This window comes from Fukomys damarensis, unplaced genomic scaffold (genome assembly GCF_012274545.1).
Source record: "Fukomys damarensis isolate Sample0158 unplaced genomic scaffold, DMR_v1.0_HiC HiC_scaffold_2, whole genome shotgun sequence".
NCBI classification, from domain to species: domain Eukaryota; kingdom Metazoa; phylum Chordata; class Mammalia; order Rodentia; family Bathyergidae; genus Fukomys; species Fukomys damarensis.
Window position 1 is genome coordinate 40,737,269 of NW_022900914.1, and position 8,039 is coordinate 40,745,307.

The window sequence follows — 8,039 nt, forward strand, 5'->3', positions numbered from 1 at the left end:
GGGGAGAAGGAAGGCGGGAGAAAGGTGTACAGTAGCAAAGCACAATATCTACATATATGGAACTGTCAGGGTGAACCTCATTAACTTGTACAATTAATCTGTGTTAATAATTATATTAACAAAAAATAAAGATAAAACAAAACAGATTGGGCTAAATGCAATGTGAAACAAGAGCTGTCTATGGTGACCCATGCCTATCATCCCAATACTGGAAGGCTGAGGCAGGGTGGTTACAAGTTCTAGCACAGTCTGGACAAATTAATAAGATCTTGTCTCAAAAAGAAAAAAAGAAGAGAAGAGAAATAAAAAATCAAGAAAGAAGGTGTCAGTGAAAACCTGGCAATAACCAAACAAAGCCTGTGGTGTAGTTAATAGCAATGTTCTAGTGTTAATTTCTTAGTTTTGACAAACTTACCAAAGCAAGATGTTAATATTAGAGGAGACTGGATAAAGGTCACATAGGAACCATTTGTACTATTTTACAACTTTTCTGCAAATCCAAATTTATTTTAAAGTGAAAAATTCATTAAAACATAAACTGGGGCATAGATTTTAGGCACCAGAATAAACTAGCTATTACAGCTGATCATTAAATTTAGTGTCAGTCTTTTTAGAAACTAAGATGATTAGGCCGTGGAGAGATTACATGGTTAATGGAGAAAAAGATACATTCACATGAAGTTATAAAATTCTGTAGTTCATTCAGAAGGAACTTGCTATGGACCAGGGATTTGGCTCAGTGGTTGTGCCACCTGCCTCTCAAGTGCAAGGACTCAAGTTCGATACCCGATAAAAAAAAAAAAAAAAGAAGGATCTTGCTACATAGATGCATACTGAAGAAATCATAACTTAAAAGGTGATGTGTTCAACTTCTATTAAATAAGTCATTCAGTGCCGCTGAGCTTGCCCTGTAAGATGAGGAGGTAATTCCTCCCATTCAGGGTTGCTGAGAGGCATAACTGTAAAATTATATGAAAGCACTTAGCAAATTGCCTATCACATTGTAAATGTTCAAAAAAGGAGTAGTTATTGTTATTATTACTGATATTGTCTTTCATGTTTCATTTCTTGGTTTTTAATTTTTTTTTCCTTGTCTTCTCCCAGTACCTGGCAAGATTGTTGATGGTGTGTCTGTCTCCTGCAGCACTTCCCAGTCACTCCTACAAGCCATGGAAGCAAAGTGCTCCTGCTTTTGGTTTATTCATCTCCCTGCTCTGTTCCTGGGTGGTCTGTCTGCATTCCCCACCCATCTCCTCCTCCACTCCTGACCCTCCACTACTGGGACTGGGGTGGAGAAGGCAGGCATGCTGCTAACAGTTTTCCGTATGATTTTAATAGAAAAACACTGTTCCACATAATCCTCTAACATAGGTAGCACCTGGTACCACCGCCACCAAAAAACATTCATTGTGTAGACCAAAAACCATATTCAGGACAGAAATTTTCTATTTTTTCACCCAGTTATACATGGTACTTCAATATGACTCTGAGACTCTTTGGAGCCCAACTAGTAAGAACACTGTAAACATTTTCCAGACTAAAAAAAAAAAAAAAAAAACGTTTAAATCATTGTTTTTAGACCAAGCAAAAGGGTAAGAATGCAGAATGGTCAAAAGGATTCAAACATCTAACACCCAGAAAAATGGTGTGGGACGGGTGGGGGAATTTACTACCAGTGGAGTGTCATTCACGGAGTCACACTAACTTGACTTCTGCCACTTTTCCGACTGCCCTAGAAGAGTCACTCCACTCAGAGCCATCTCACCCTCTCTCCAATCCTTCAGTGGCCATGCACACAGCTGCCCCATCAGCCTAGTGGCCTCTCTTTCCTTCTTAGGGAAGAAATGTTTCATGGGACTGTTATGAAGAGGTGGCAGATGCAGAAAAGGAAATAAAGCTGTAGTAGAGTGAGCAGAGCAGTTTTAGATCATTAGTAAACCTGAGTTCAAGTCTGGGCTCTAACATGTTCTGGCTATGACCTCTGAGTAAATCGATTACTTCTTCAGCCTGATTACCTGTAAAACAGTGCTTCCTTTGTTCATCAGAAGGTATCTAGTGAGTACTTATTATATGCCAAGCATTGTCCTAAGTGCCCCATAGTGCCAGGAAAGGGGGTGAGTTCTGTTTCAAAGTAGTTCAGAGAACTCACTGAGAAGGTGATATTTTGAGTAAACACTTGAAAGAAATGAGAGCGAACCAGGAGAACTCTGAGGTCTTTGTCCAGCGCAATTGAAAGAATCGTGTTGCCATTAACCAATGAGATGGGAGAGCAGAGGGAGGGACTGAGAGGGAGGAGCGAAGATATAGAATTTAGTAATGATAATATTTGCCCTTCCTCCCTCACAGAATTAAATGCAATGACTAATGTGCAATTTACCCTGCAAATATACTTTTCTGTTGCTAGTATTCTCCTTTCCTGTTCGGAAGCAACCTATCCCATGGACATTCCTTTCTGCCCCACAGGTTCTACTTGGTGGCGAGGAAGTGTTCCTAGCACGTGGAGTCTTGCATCTGGCAGGTATTATCTGAGTTATGTTTAGAGAGCTATTTTAGGATAGGTCTTCACAACTGTGACTCAAGTATGACTTAACAGTTAATACCTTTATTTCTCCCTAACATAATATTGTTTCTAATTTTTCTTTTATATAGCAACTGATGTTGCCATGCAGATCCTTTGGTTGCTATGAGATGGTAACTTATTCGGTTCCACGATTGGCCCATGCTTTCTATGCTGTGTGGTTCTCATATGAGCCACTGACACAGAACCGTTACTATGGTGAACTTTACAATTTCCTTTGATTGGTGGATTTCTGAAATAGGCCATCAATGGAATTCATTATATTCTGCTAAGTAAAAAATTTTAAAAAATACTGTAACTTTCCCTCTACACCAATATGAAGAAAATTTACACTCAATGACATAATGGATCATCACTAGATGTCTAGGATCTTTCAGAAGACTCAAGAGTGATGATAATCCTATGCCAAATTTAGGTGGGAAATATTTTATTGCTTCCAGTTGATTGTTCAGAGTTAAGGGCATTGGGTGACGAGAGTTGGGAGGGGCTGTTGGGATGGGTTGTGAATTGAAATGTAAACTCCTTTCTCTCAGGGGCATTAAGGGCAAGCTGGGTCTAAGTGCAGAGGACTGAGGGACATGCAGGCTCTAGGTGGTGCTGGTTAATTTTGCAACTAACAACAGCATGCTTTCCAATGCTTCTCCAGAAAGGAAAGCTGTGGGTTCTCCTGGCTAGAGATGGTTGACTAGAGTTGGAATCAAAATAGGCTTTGTGCTTTCTGAATTATTTCTCCCACCGTTTCCACCCTGGCTCAGCTTCTTCAGGTGGACAGGTCAGTCCTGGATATCTAGGCTCAGTACAGTGTGGAGGACTGTTTTAACCATTCATGGGCTAGGGATTTAGCTCAGTGGTTCTGCTGCCTGCCTCGAAAGCGCAAGGACCTGAGTTCAATCCCAGGTACCCCCCCCAAGAAAAAACCTTCATAATTTAACTTTCCTACAAGAAAAGTGGGAAAATGGAAGAAGAACATGGGAGGAGGGATGGATTATTTTAAGTGCTGTTGGCAATGGGAACAGGGGAAGGACAAGGCTGTAGGTAAGGGAGACTCAGAAAGCCACAAAAACAAAGCTGGTGTTGAATTAGAGCTTGGAGACATATTTAACACCTGGAGCAGATCATTTTAAACACTCCTTTCCCCTATGGGACAAAGTTATGTTTAGTTATAAACACAAAATGGACCAAATAATAATGGCTAGAAAAGAAATGTTCTGATATTAAAATTTGTAGTTTATCAGTAAAAACTAAATAATAGTCCCTAATGGAAAAAAGTTATAGAATAATTTTTATTTACATGAATTATTTTTGAAAAAGGTATGAAAACCTATACTTCCTTACTGTTTATTCAGAGTAATGAATAGTTCTTTTACAATTTCTGTTTTGTGCTTAACATCCCCAAATTTGTCAAAAACTTCATCAGAGTTGTTTTTCTTCCCATATTCACAAAGTGTCGACCATCTTTGATTGCAGAACACTTTTCCCAATACAGGGGACCAAACTCAGGATCTTGTACTCGCCAGGCAGGTGTGGCACCACTGAGCCACATCCCCGGCAGGCAGAACACTTTTCTTTTTTGGTACCAGGGATCGAACTCGGGTCCTTGAGCTTGCAAAGCAGGCCACCGAACCACTGAGCTAAATCCCTGGCCCCAGAACACTTTTTAGTAATTTTAATTTTGAAAAGTGAAGAAACAGATTAAATAAATAGGAAAAACTTTCAAATATAAGCACATATGGCAAAGCTGCACAAAAATCACATTTCACAATAAACTCCAGAAAATGTAAACAACCAATAACTCCAGGCAGTCTTGTAGAATGACAGAATTGAAGCAATTCCAGTTCTGATTGTCTTCACAGTCACTGTGCCATCATTGTTTATTTCAAATAGATTTTTTGAACACCAGAATATGCAGTAACAGGGAGGCTGAGACAAGAATTGCACCCAGAGCAAGCCCTGTTAGGCACGTGCTCTCAAAATAAATGCATAGAGTTAATTCTTTGATTGAACTTCCACTCAGATCTCAATGTTTGCTCTAGGAGAAGCAATACTAAATATGTTAAACTGAGGCTTACAGTGATGTTAAAACTAAACTGTGATGTCAGTGATTGTTTAAACCTTAGATCAACAAATTTATTTTTAAATGAGAGAACAGTTTATCACTAACATTATTTAGAATCGCTTGCTGTAGTGATACCAAAGAGCAGACTGGCATTCCATGGTTTTTATTATGGGTTTTAAGTCTTTTCCAGGCTGTGCACCCCTTGATTGCCTGCTCGGGCACGGGCTTCTCCTCCTTCCCTGCCCTCAGTACCACACTACAGTAGAATCACTGGGCTTGAGTCCTTCTGATGGGGGGATTGGAGTAAAAGGCAATAATGTACAAATTTGTAGGAGTTGCAGAACCGCTGAGATGTGGCTAGTCAGCAAATATTTGGTAAATTATCTGACCATGACACAACCAAATAGATTGTTTTTCTTTTCTCACTCTCATAATAGGAGGAAAGAAAACAAAATTGAGCATCATTAGCTTAAGTGTCCTTCTTTCTCATGAAAAACATTAGTGATTTCTGCAGCTTTGCATGTTATTTGTGCTAGCTCTTATGTGGCCTAACATTTCCACCTGAATGTTTGCCGATTTGTTCTATTCAGCTGCATTGTGTTTGACCTTTTATTTCGTGTTGCACTGAACTCAGCATTGGTTTTGTTTCTGTTTTTAGCACAGGTTTTATCTTTACCAATGAAGCACTTGAAACACTTTGCTGAGTCTTCACAACTGCTTTAGGAATCAGAGACCCAAAGTTTCAGGAACCATCAGGAAGGCTGGACTGAATAAGGGAAGGAGGAAGAAAAAAAAAGAGCAGAAGCTATGACTTATCCTTCAAGCTTGGCTAGTTATTTCCCCTGTCACCTCATCAGGCAGATATATTTAGACCCACCCTTGAATTAATAAGTGGTTTCCTGGGAAGGGTGATTTAAAACTCTGGTGCTTGAAATTCTGCTATTAGTCCTGTAAATTCCTTTAGATTAAAAGTTATTTGCTCTCATGGGGCCTCTGGAATGCAGTTTCCTCTGGAGTGCAGATACCTCTGAGTGAAATAATGTATCAGGTCCCTAATACCTCAGTATATAATTGAGTGTATTAAATCGCTTCCTTTGTTATCTGATGGGCAAGATTGGACCCTGGGAATTTAGAAGGCCATGGAGATCCCACTCAACTCAGCCCTGGCCAGCCTTGAATGTGTACTTTTCTTCTAAGAAATTCCAATTGTTATTGTTTTCCTAGAAGACAATAAAAAAGACATCCTGTTGATGTCTAAAAGAACTGCAAATGTAAAAAATAAAAAGTAACATTTTAATTCGATTTCTTTCCCAAGAACCAGAACATCCTCCTGGCCTATAACATAGCCCTCACTTTACCCCTCTGGTGCTGGAGGCTTTTGTGTCTCATTTTTATTCGACTCACACATGTCTGGGGAGAGGGCCCTCTGAGATTTCATCTTGGCTGTGCTTCAGGCTCCATAATAGGAATGGATCCACATTTTTTAATACAAGGAGGGCAGGTGGCAGCAAGCCAAAGTGGCCTCTGTGGAGTATGTGTGCAGGAGTGGTGTTTTTAGTGTGCATTGAAAAATCAGGAGCCAGACAAGACAAAAGCCCATGCTGGCAGTGTGCCCCTATGAAGGGTATCTGTACCAAGACTTAAAAAAAAAGGAAATTAATGCATTTTCTTTTCTATTGAATTAAGTTCTGTACCAGCTTTTGTTCCTAGGTACACTGTGTGGAGTGTGTGTGTGTGTGTGTGTGTGTGTGTGTGTGTGTGTACAGACATACACACAGACTAGTTGCTTCCATAGCTGCCTGAAAAATCACACAAGCAAGCTATAGAACTTGAACCCAGAGTGTTAAGTGGGCAACTGAGTGATCATCTACAAGTCTTTCAAGAGGAAAGGAAGTATCATTGTCTTTGTTAATAATTTGTCTCCTTTTGAAGTTTACAAATATATTTGTGTCAACCCATAATCCAAGAATGTTAATTAATTGCCTAACTGGATGAATCTCTCTATAATATGGATTTATTTTAAACACAAGTAGTTAGTAAGAAATACTAAAATTGATTTGGATGTGCAGTAAGTCCCATTATTCTGTGGTATAGACCACACATTCGAAATGCAGTATCACATAATTTCGCTCTCCATTTCACAAGCCACTGTCCTTCACTGCATATAATAGTGTAGTCCCAGAAGTGTGTATGTAAGTTAAATATTTAAAAAATAAAATCATAATTTGAGTACTGTAAAAAATTAAAATGTTTGTGGCAAAAATTTCCTTTCTGCAAAGTATGAATTAGGCATGATAGGGCTATTGGCTTTGTTTAGCCATTTTCCTTCTGAGGGTTTAGTTTTTATAGCCACAAAATTACAATGTGAATTGTAGCTTTGTCCTCCTGGGTTCTAAGAGCTTTTTGGTAGAGTGAATAATTACTCTTAACGTGTCCATCGGCTTTTTAAAATGTGGAGATTTTGCTCTGTACTACCTAAGGACAGGTTCTCCTGAATTGGGACTAACAGGTTGTCTGAAGTCATCACTCATTTCCTTTATTTTTTTGGAAAGAGGCCTAAGGGATGAGGTTATGAAAGTGCATACAAATCAACAAGAAGACACAGACAGGAAGAAAAGTAGTGACACCTGTCAGCATTTTCTCCTAGTTTGGTCCTGAAAAGCAGAAGCGGAGTCCTCACAGCTTTGTGCACTGCCTTGTAAGCATGGGACACACAGCCATGGGTCACAGCCCAGAGCCCTTCCTGCAAGCCCAGCAGGCCTCTCAGGCAATCAGTTGAGCTATAGTTGTGCTGTTTCTCCGCAGGACAGGAGTCTGAACTGTGAGTTTTAGGAAGTGAATTCACAGGGACAAAGATGGGCAGGGCTCCCTAGTCTTTACCTTGTGACTTCTCCTCAAGCCCAAAAGTTTCCTGAATGAGTTTTTTCCTTAGTATTTCTGTTGTGGGAAATGAAAGGCCTCTTCCTTTGTGAATAAAAATTAAACAATTTTTTAGTATTGTCACTTTTGGTGGTATAAACCCATTCTTCAGGAAAGGGCATATTGGCTAGGAATATTTATTAACATATTTTGAAAAGGATTGACAGCAGAATATGACCTACCTCCAAATCACAAATTACTCAATTTCAGAAGCATAACCATACCATTTACAAAAAACAAATTGGTTTAATGTCCATTTTCTAAGCGTTAACTCAATGTCAGCAGTGTGCTAGAAGTAGATGAAACCTTTCTTGCCATATTTAATACTCCTGGATGACTCCTTAGAGTGTGAACTCTATTTTCCAGAGCCACGTATTTATCCATTCTCTCTCCTGGGATTTTATGATGAGCATGTCAATAAATTCCAGTTTATCTTTAGTTCGTTGTAAAGCAGCAAGCTTGCCAAGATTGTCTGTTGTGCATTTT

The 8,039-nt window shown here is 39.4% G+C and overlaps 1 long non-coding RNA gene across 3 annotated transcripts in view; it reads left to right on the top strand.

The window, feature by feature from the left end:
• Positions 1-6,775, top strand: part of LOC104852187 — a 16,676-nt gene extending 9,901 nt beyond the window's left edge. For all 3 annotated transcript variants that reach the window (XR_777442.2, XR_777443.2, XR_777441.2), the window contains 2 exons: positions 1,105-2,518; positions 5,293-6,775. This is a non-coding gene — a long non-coding RNA (uncharacterized LOC104852187). The remainder of the gene's footprint in view (positions 1-1,104; positions 2,519-5,292) is intronic.
• Positions 6,776-8,039: the final 1,264 nt, after the last annotated feature.